At 41.7% G+C, this 10,486-nt stretch overlaps 1 pseudogene; it reads right to left on the bottom strand.

Moving 5' to 3' along the window:
* Positions 1–9,168: 9,168 nt before the first annotated feature.
* Pcna-ps2 (proliferating cell nuclear antigen, pseudogene 2) lies at positions 9,169–10,249 on the bottom strand (annotated as a pseudogene).
* Positions 10,250–10,486: the final 237 nt, after the last annotated feature.

The following is a 10,486-nucleotide window of genomic DNA, read 5'->3' as shown; positions in this document are numbered from 1 at the left end:
ACCTACAAAGTTTGTTTTATGTTGGCCAACTACTCCTATGCATGGCACCTGCCCTGCAGTGTGGTTGATATATTCAATGATACTAAAGAGAAAACTAATTTCCCCTTTCTCAGCAGCTGTCATTTGCAGCTAGCTTCTTGAGTAGTGTGGGACCTTGTGTCCACATTCTTCTCTCAGTGCTGGGATCCAGTCCACCTTAACCCTGTGCAGTTACTGTGTATGTGTGTTATCGAAGTTTCTCTGAGTTCATATGAATATTGGTCCTGCTCTATCTGCAAGATGCTCTTTCCTTGGAATCATCTACCACCTCTGCTTCGTATAATCTTTAGCCACCTCTTCCACATAAATCTCTTATCTCTGAGGGGAGGAACTTGATGAAGGATGTCTTTCACTCTCTGCATATTGTCCAATTGCCTTCAACACCTTTTAAAAAACATAACTACCAGAATAATGCTTTTTAAAAGTTAAATCTGATAATATTATCATATCAGAGCAAAACTCCAATAATATATAATTACTCTCAAAAGGATGGATTGTTAATATGCCCTACAAGGCCATGTAAGATCTTGATCAAACACTTGCCCACATACCACATTTTCTCTCTTATTAAATGTTTCTTCATTGAACTTATTCATATTTTCATCTTTATTTGTATAATTCCTTGGATAAGTACTATCTCTCTCACTATATTCCAAACTCAGTAAGAGTCGGAATCATGTCTTATTTTGTTCTTCCTTGTTTTCTTATTGCAAAGAACATTTTCTGGCATATATTGTTCCAATTAATTTAAAGAATAAATGAGTTAGTGAGTAGATGAGTCAAGTTAAACTACCCACACTCCATCATGTAGTAGGGCTTTACTCTAATGCACCTGCTAACATGACTGTTTTAATAGTAAACGTGAGCCACAACTTGTACAAATATAACCATAGCCTAGGGTTGGAGACAGCAGCTTGTGTAAAGAGGCTTGAGATACCCTTGACTATAACTAGACAGAGGTTTGCCTCTAAACTAACCTGCAGTTAAGGCTGAGTGTAAGTTCCCACATTTCACAGCAGAAAAAAATGAGGTACTTTCTATGGCAGAATCAGTTCCTTACTGTTGTTGTGGTTTGAATAAGGTCCCCATAGACTCAAAGATATGAATGTTTGGTTGCCAGAGAGTGGCACTATTAGAAGGTATGGCCTTCTTGGAGAGGGTATGTATGGCTTTGTTGTAGGTAGTATGTCATTGGAGGTGGGCTTTGAGGTTTCAAGAGCCCAAGTCAGGTCCATTCTCTCACTCTCTCTTCCTGATACCTGCAGGTCCAGATGTAGAACTCTCAGCTACCTCTTTATCACCATGTCTGCCTGCACACTGCCAAGCTTCCCACCATGATAATATGGACTAAACTTCTGAAACAGTAAACCAGCTCCAATGAAATGTTGTCCTTTATGAGAGTTTTAGTGGTCATGGTGTCTCTTTACAGCAATAGAAACCCTGACTAAAACAACGATGTAAAGGTAATTCTTGGTGTTTGGATTTTAATGGTATTGTCAGCACAATGTGGGGGATGGTTCTCACCTGAATGTGGGTAAATAAATTTTATCAATTGCAACTGAGTTCTGAGGATGTTTTTCAGAAGATATGTAGTCCTTACTGAGGGAATACAGGCTTGGATGGGGCAAGGGGGAGACTATGAGTCTGAAATTCTGGTTTTATAATAGTGGCTGTGGAGGAAATTCCACAGTTAAACCTATGCATGCTCCCTGGGGTTTGAGACAAGAGGTATAAACACCAAGAATTAACTATACATAGTTGTTTAAGTCAGGGATTCTATTGTCTTGAGCTTGCCTTTTTGATCTAGCTTTATGGACCTTAGTTCATGGTTCTTGGAGTTTCAGACATCCCACCATCTTTAGAAAGCCACCCATTATGGGTAGTGGAAACAATATTCATTTTGAAGTCAGGCAGACCTGCTTTAACACTCCAGCCCAGTACTTCCGTGTATGTATCAATGATCACAACCATTTCCTCTTTAGTAAAATAAGGGAATATCTGCTTTATAAGGTTGGTGTACATCTTAAACATCCTGATGGCTCTGTAGTGCATTATACCCTTGGTACATATTAGTCCACCTTAAACTAGTCTTTTTAGAACAGGATAAACACTCCACTTTTCTTCTCTCCTGCTGTCTTTCTGTGCTGTTCTGTTGCTTGAGACACATTCACAGGCAGGTTATTAAGTCTGATTCTCTGCTGGGAGGAAACTCCCTAGAGGGGACAATTTCTATGTATAGCTGGAGCTTGTGGGTTGAGTGCTTCTTTTCAGCACCCAGTGCAAACAACCTCAGAGATCTAGATTTCCTATGCTAAGAATGGAGGCCAGCACACCTTTGCTTTAGGTCTGGTTTGGGAGGATTATATATGTATATTGGGGTGAGAGGAGTACATTGTATATTAGAAAAAATAATCTTCATCTTTTGGATAAGGATAGTGGAGGAAAAAAAGTCTAAATGAGCTTCCAGTGGCCATCTAGGAGACAGGTTCTCTTTGAAGACAGTGGAAGATGGGCCTTTGCCATTTTATATTCATTCCAGTCTAAAATCAATGAAACCTAGTAAATGCATTTTTTTTTGAATTTCCATCTGAATTTTGGCTTTTTTCCCCCATCTTTATTTAATTGGGTATTTCTTATTTACATTTCAAATGTTATTCCCTTTCCCAGTTTCCATGTCAACATCCACCTAGCCTCTCCCCCTCCCCTTCTATATGGGTGTTCCCCTCTCCATCCTCCCCCCATTACTGCCATCCTCCCAAGAATCCCATTCACTGGGGGTCCAGCCTTGGCAGGACCAAGGGCTTCCCCTTCCACTGGTGATCTTACTAGGATATTCATTGCTACCTATGAGGTCAGAGTCCAGGGTCAGTCCATGTATAGTCTTTAGGTAGTGGCTTAGTCCCTGGAAGCTCTGGTTGCTTGGCATTGTTATTCAAATGGGGTCTTAAGCCCCTTCAAGCTCTTCCATTCCTTTCTCTGATTCCTTCAACGGGGGGTCCTATTCTCAGTTCAGTGGTTTGCTGCTGGCATTCGCCTATGCATTTGCTGTATTCCTGGGTGTGTCTCTCAGGAGAGATCTACATCCGGCTCCTGTCCGTCTGCACTTCTTTGCTTCATCCATCTTGTCTAATTGGGTGGCTGTATATGTATGGGCCACATGTGGGGCAGGCTCTGAATGGGTGTTCCTTCAGTCTCTGTTTTAATCTTTGCCTCTCCCTTCCCTGCCAGGGGTATTCTTTTTCCTCATTTAAAGAAGGAGTGAAGCATTCACATTTTGATCATCCGTCTTGAGTTTCGTTTGTTCTAGGGATCTAGGGTAATTCAAGCATTTGGGCTAATAGCCACTTATCAATGAGTGCATACCATGTATGTCTTTCTGTGATTGGGTTAGCTCACTCAGGATGATATTTTCTAGTTCCAACCATTTGCCTACGAATTTCATAAACTCGTTGTTTTTGATAGCTGAGTAATATTCCATTGTGTAGATGTACCACATTTTCTGTATCCATTCCTCTGTCGAAGGGCATCTGGGTTCTTTCCAGCTTCTGGCTATTATAAATAAGGCTTCTATGGACATAGTGCAGCATGTATATTTGTTATATGTTGGAGAATCTTTTGGGTATATGCCCAAGAGAGGTATTGCTTGGTCCTCAGGTAGTGCAATGTCCAATTTTCCGAGGAACCTCTAGACTGCAATCCCACCAACAATGGAGGAGTGTTCCTCTTTCTCCACATCCTTGCCAGCATCTGCTGTTGCTGGAGTTTTTGATCTAGACATTGTGACTGGTGTGAGGTGGAATCTCAGGGTTGTTTTGATTTGCAGTAAATGCAATATTTTATTTTGTGACTTCTGTTCTTGTTTGCTTTCCAGGTGGTCAGTAGATTCCTTTATCTGAAGACTGTCTTTAGATTTATCAGTGGGGAGTATGTTAGGCTGACTTTATCTCACTCTAAATCACAAAAGGGTTGGATTTCACCCAAAGGCATGGGTTGTTACCAGCAGCTTTAAGGAGAAAAGGAAAGGACTCAATACCTGGGCCTGCTGTATGGAAACCAGGAGGTCTCTTGGAACTGGTTTGAACCTGGCACATGGTCAGGAAAGTTAAGGAGGAAACACATGTGAGGCTTCCACAGACCATGTCTCTGAGACTTGAAACCCTCCTTTGTTGATCTAAACTCCTATGTGGATGAGTTTATTGCCTTGGCTATGTGGCCTCTGGAGATGATGTTTGGGGTTCAGGTATCTCAGTTAGCAACCCTTTTCTTCCTGTTCTGAAGTCTTAGCTCTCCTTTGAACTTTGTCGGTTCAAAAGTGCTTTTGAATTTTAGCTCATTTGTAGAGTTTAAACAGCCAAGTCTTTTAATTTTATAGCTAAACATGTTAGCACAGGCAATTGCCCTCACCCTTCAGGAGTATCAGAGGAGGGTGGAATTCTTCCCAATAGTAGCAAATTGCATCCTTCTAATACATGAATACCTTAATTCGAGAGCCATACAATTAAGAAGGGAGCACTTCCATGGCACAATAGGTCAGCATGGAGGACATGAAAAAATGTTGCTGATGTGGTCTGGAGCTAGTGGAGTTTAGCTTAGAATAGCAAAAGGAGGAAATAACGTGCACAAATGAGTCAGTTGGGAAGGAGGAATTCCTGTGCACAGATACAGTGAGGATGGAACTGAATTGTATGCAAATAATGCTTTCCTTTCTTTCCAGGCATTTTCCTATTGTAACACTTTTGATCCCCAAGCATGTCCTACTGTCTTGGAACCTTCATTTTCTTGGACTTCTCTGACTAATCTTTGAACCACTCCCTGGCCCATTGGAGCAAGGTCTGTGCTAGCCTGCAGGAAGGTGATGCCAGTGTGGGATGAGACTAATTTAGACATGAATTAGAGCACCCAAACAGCATCAGCCAGTTCTTAGTCTAGGTTTAAGGTTCTGTAAATTGGCCTCTGCTGCCCCCCCATGGTAACTGAAATTACTTTTCCACACCTGGGGTGACTTTTGAAGAAAGAGAGCCAGGTTCCCACATTTCTAGTCACTTTTCCCAGGTCTTTAACTCCTTATTCCACACAATACATTTAGGAACATGACTCTTTCCTGGGACAAGGGCAGAACAAAACTAGTAAGTGCTGTGACTGGTGAGATTTTGGCTGTAGCAGAGGTACTGCTGTCCCTGCTGGTTTGCACCTAGACTCCCATCTCTGCATTGTTCTAGGGGTATGGGAAATGTGCAGAGAATGGAGGAAATTTTGAAATGCTACAAATGGGACTATGGTGAGCCTGGGACTTTTTATTGGGGGTATTGAGCCCATTGATGTTGAGCAATATTAATCATCAATAATTGTTAATTCCTGTTATTTTGATGTTGGTTGTAATAGTGTGTGTGTGTGTGTGTGTGTGTGTGTGTGTGTGTGTGTGTGTGCGCGCGCGCGCGCGTGCTTCCCCTGTTTTTGGTGATATGGGAGTTACTTATTACTTGCGTGTTCCTGGAGGTAGTTGTCTTCCTCAGGTTGAAGTTTTCCTTCTAGTATTTTCTTTAGGGCTGGATCTATGGAGAGATATTGTTTAAATTTGGTATAGTTCTACCTCAAGACCCAGATATACCACTCCTGAACATATACCCAAAAGATGCTCCACCATTCCACAAAGACACATGCTCCACTATGTTCATAGCAGCTTTATTCCTTATAGTCAGAAACTGGAAAGAACCCAGATGTCCCTCAACTGAAGGACGGATAAAGAAAATGTGGTACAATCTACAACATGGAATACTGTTTAGCTATTAAAAACAAAGACATCATGAATTTTGCAGGCAAATGAATAGAACTTGAAATTATCATCCTGAGTGACGTGACCCAGTCCCAAAAGGGCATGCATGGTATGTACTCACTTATAAGTGGACATTAGCCATAAAATACAGCATATCTATGCTATACCCCACAGATCAGAAGATGTGTGGCCTCAGTGGGAGAGGAAGCACAGAGCCCCACAGAGACTTGATATGCCAGGGTGAGGGGATACCCAGAGGGGGCCTCCACCCTTTCAGAGGAGAATTGGAGGGGGTTTAGGGGAAGATTTGTGGGTGAGGTGAAAGGGAGGAGGAGCAGTAAGCAGCATATAAAGTGAGTAAATAAAAATTTTAAAAGAAAAAAGAGAAAGGAATCTACTCTTTGCCTTATAGCTCCAACAGGTCGGAGGTATACCAGAGCTCGTTAGCTCACATTCCACTCTCTTCTCCTAGTATATCTTTGGGCGCTATGATGGTTTGAATGAGAATGACCCCCCCACACACACACACTGTATGCTTATATATTTGAACATTTGGTCCCCAATTGGTGAAACATTTGGTAAAGATTAGAATGTGTGACCTTGTTAGTGGAGGTGTGCCACTGGAGGTGGACTTTGAGCTTTCAAAAGTCCATATCATTTCCAGTTAGCTTGTTTTGCTTCCCTTTTGTGGGTAGGATATAAGCTCTCAGCTACGGTTCCAACACCATGTCTGCTCGCCTTCTACCATGATCCCCTCAATGATGGTCATGGAGTTACTTTGTGAAACTGTAATACCACAACAGTCTCTTTCTTCTATATGTGCCCTTGGTCATGGCATATAAAAGTAAGTCATGACTTCAAAGGCATTTGTGTCCATCATGGAGATGATGTATGGTAGAACAGTTCACAGTGACAGGAGTGGATGGTAGAAGCTGTTCATATCTTGGCAAGCCAAGAAGCAAAGGGCAAGGCTGGAGTCAGAGTTCTATAAATTGCCTGTGGCTACGTCTGTGGGAGATTATCTTGATCGTTAATTGATATGGGAGGGCCCAGTCCAATGTGGACAATATAATTCCCTGAACAGGTGATCTTGGAGAGTGTGAGGAAAATATCTGACTGTGAACCTGAGCAACCAGCAAGCAGCCTTCTTCTGTGGTTTCTGCCTTCAGGTTCTGGCCTTGATTTCAGGCCCTGACTTCCACCATTGATTCACCGTGACCTAGAAGTTTAAGAAAAAACAAGCACTTACCTCCTGTATGTTGCTTTGGTCAGAATGTTTTCTCACGGCCACATGAAAGAGATGAGAGAAAAAATATTCGACATATTTGTGTGTCATATGCTTCATTCCCCCTTTTGTAGCAGTTGCATTGACATATAATTCATATATTGTATGTTTTAGCCATATAAAAGTACAATTGAATGGTTCTAGTATGTTTAAAGGGTGAGTCACCAGTGAATGCTGGAAACCGAACCCAAGTCTTCTGTAAGAGCAAGAGCTTGAAACAGCTGAGTCAACTCTCCAGCCCATGAAGGATATTATCTTGATTAATGATATATGTGGGAGAGCCCAGACCAATGAAAGTGGTACCACCCAGTGGCATATATTGCTAGGTAGTATAAAAAGTAGGGTGAGCAATCATGAGGAGCAAGTCAATGAGCAGCACTCTTCCATGGTCTCTGCTTCACTTCCTGCCTCAAGTTCTTGCCTTGAGTTCCTGCCTTGAGTTTATGTCCTAGCTTCCCTTCATGATGAACTGTAAAGCTGTAAGAGGAAATTAACTCTTTCCTCCCCAAATCTATTTTAGTAATGGTGTTTATCACAGGGCTAGAAAACAAACTAACATAGAAATTGGCACCAGGATTTGGGGTATTTCTGTGACTGACCTAACCATCTTATTTTGGGGAGGATTATGGAAGAAGACTGAATCTTTTGGCTGAAAAAAAAAACCATTGTGCGTATAGAATTTAGTAGGCCATTGTGGGAGGTTGGAAGATAGGAATTCTGAGATATAGATGCTAGAGACCTGGCTTGTGAAGTTTCGGAAAGGAGAGGCCATTTATGTGGTATCATGAATATATGATTTTTGATCAGCTTCAGATAGAGAATCAGCAGTGACTAACAAGAGACCAGAATCACTAAAGTGAAACTTCTGTATTATGAGAACACTGGCTAGCTGAGGCTGAGAAATCAGCAATGATTAAGAGACCAGCATAATTAAGGGAAACTCTACTCGAGTATCTCCTCTGGGCCAGCACACAGAAGCTGTAGTTCAGACGTCGGGGTGGAGTAGGGCAAAAGCTGCATTGTATGCTGTCAACTGAAATTGATAATGTTTAAGAATCTCCTAGGTGGTATGGGTTTTGAAGGCATAAAGGGGTAATGAGGCTTGACATCATGGGAGGTAAAGAGAGGCCATTGGTGAAGGTGCAGCCTCTGTTGCAGTGAAAACCTCAGGATTGAAGCAATCATGAAGAGAAGCTGAGACTTTGCACTGAGGCAGGGCCCAATGCCTGAAGAGAACCTAGGAGGGGCAATTGGTGAAGGTTCAGTCTCAGTTGCAGTGGCGACTCCAGCATGTTGGAAATGCCAGGACTATGGGATGACTGCCAAGGAGAGCAGCAGCTATGGAGTGGAGGCAGCCTGGGTCTCGGAGACAAGTTCTATGTGCTATGAATGGCAAACTGGGAGAGGTGGATCTTCCCAAAACTTAGGCACCCAGAAGACCATGAATGAATCCCAGATGCTGAATATTGAATTACAGGATTTAGTCTACACTGTTGAATTTTGGTTTTTTGCTTTGATATAATTATAATATTTCTTGGTTCTTTACTTTGGAAGTAAAAAAGCATATAACTTACTTTTTATTTTATTTTGTAAGAGTCCACAGTGGAAAGACTTTGGACATTTAGAGAGATACTTTGTTTTTAAAGATAACTTGGCATTTTATCTTTGAAATTCAGTTAACTTTATCTAAATTGAGGGGAAAACAATTCTTAAAATTGCATTTAATATCAAGATCCTTTTGTCATAAAACTACCAGTATTTCTAAGACAGAAATATTTATGTTAACAAAACCAGTTTTTACTTTGGAGTTTATTCTTTAAAAAAATTGTGAAGAGTGGTGAGAAAAAAGAGGTCATTTACAAATGATGTCTACATATGTACTCAGGTACAAACTTGTTGACAGAAAGACTTCAGAACACGCTGACATCTCAGAAACAGTTCTCAAAGACTCCGTTTTCTCAAATTCTAGCAATGCCTAAGAGCCTTCATCTTGAATCTTGGGAGCCAAATAATACTTTGTGTCCATGTCAGCAGTTTTTTAATCTACAAAAGGGGTACGCCTGCAGATATACTACAATAGAGGGGCTTTTGTGAACAACTTCAGGTATCTTAGTGCAAGTTAGCTGAACTGGCTCATTCGTGTCTATGGTTACAGTTTCCTCTTTTTATCAACATTACTTGTGGGGGATGTGGAGCTAATCCTGATGGAGGAGGAAATGGGATAGAGAGTGAGGCACCATAAGCCCCTGCAACTGTTTGAAGACTCCTGATCTACCCTACAATTTGACATGGCTCCCCCCTCTCCCAGGCTCACCAATGAAGCAAAACAAAGGACCCAAGGCCAGGGGCAGTAGCTGCTTCCCCAGTTTTCTATAGAAATCTCTTCAGGGCATTAGCCCCTCCCCTACAGGCTCAGGAACATGTGAGTTAGATTCAGCTAAACAATGCAAGTTGGCTAAGATACTATATATAAACTTGTATAATAAACAATAAAGTTCAATCTGCACCTCGAGGCTGGTTTCCAGAGTCTGAATCCTGAGCATCTTCGTGAGCTCTACCTCCACTTTCCCCCCATTTCGCCGTCTCTGTTCTCACAATTACTTGTTTGTGACAACTTAATGGTTCCATTTCCAAGCTCCCCATTTGCGGAAAACCTTCACCCAGTCCTTTCCACAGGATATTACAACAGTATCTCCAATAAGGCTAAGGTCTCTACATATAAGGCACACCAGAAGGCCTTACTGTACAGCTGTACTCCTGTTCTGGAATTCCAAGTTGCTCAATATCTATCTAACTACACTAATTTCATTTCATAGTCTCAAATTTCTCTTGATCTGGCGCTTCAATCCTAGTGCTAACATATAAGCTTTATTGTCAGCCCTTAATGTAATGATGTCTTCATTACCAGCACATTTTAATATTTTGGACATACTGGTGATGTTCACATCCATGGCCGGGTTGTGGCTGCAGTAGTATGTGTTGAAGACTTCAGAGCTCAAGGTGGGCTACACCAAGGGAACTTGCAGTGAATCTATTTTTCACAGGTTCGCACTTCTCAAGCTCTTGACCCAGCAGGTCTTGTTAATGAAGTCTTTGAGCAACTATAACACCTTCTTCAGGATGGAGCCCTAGACCAGGCATGCCTCAAACATGGTGGTGCAATTGAAAGAACTAGAAGTTAGATACTAACAGGAACAAGGGCTGCCTGCTAAGTTCTCCTGGGTCATGATGTGAGAGTGACAGTGGAAACCCAGAGTGTACAGCCAACTTGGACTAGTAAAATATTGAAAATTTAAAAGACTTTGGGACTTTTAAAAGACCAGAGAGATGGCTTAGTGATTAAGAACAGGTACTGCTCTTGCAAAAGATCCGAGTTTGATTCCAGTACC

This window comes from Rattus norvegicus, chromosome X (genome assembly GCF_021556685.1).
Source record: "Rattus norvegicus strain SHRSP/BbbUtx chromosome X, alternate assembly SHRSP_T2T, whole genome shotgun sequence".
In the NCBI taxonomy this organism is placed as follows: domain Eukaryota; kingdom Metazoa; phylum Chordata; class Mammalia; order Rodentia; family Muridae; genus Rattus; species Rattus norvegicus.
The sequence above is the reverse complement of the archived record's forward strand: the minus strand, read 5'-3'. Positions and strand labels throughout refer to the sequence as shown.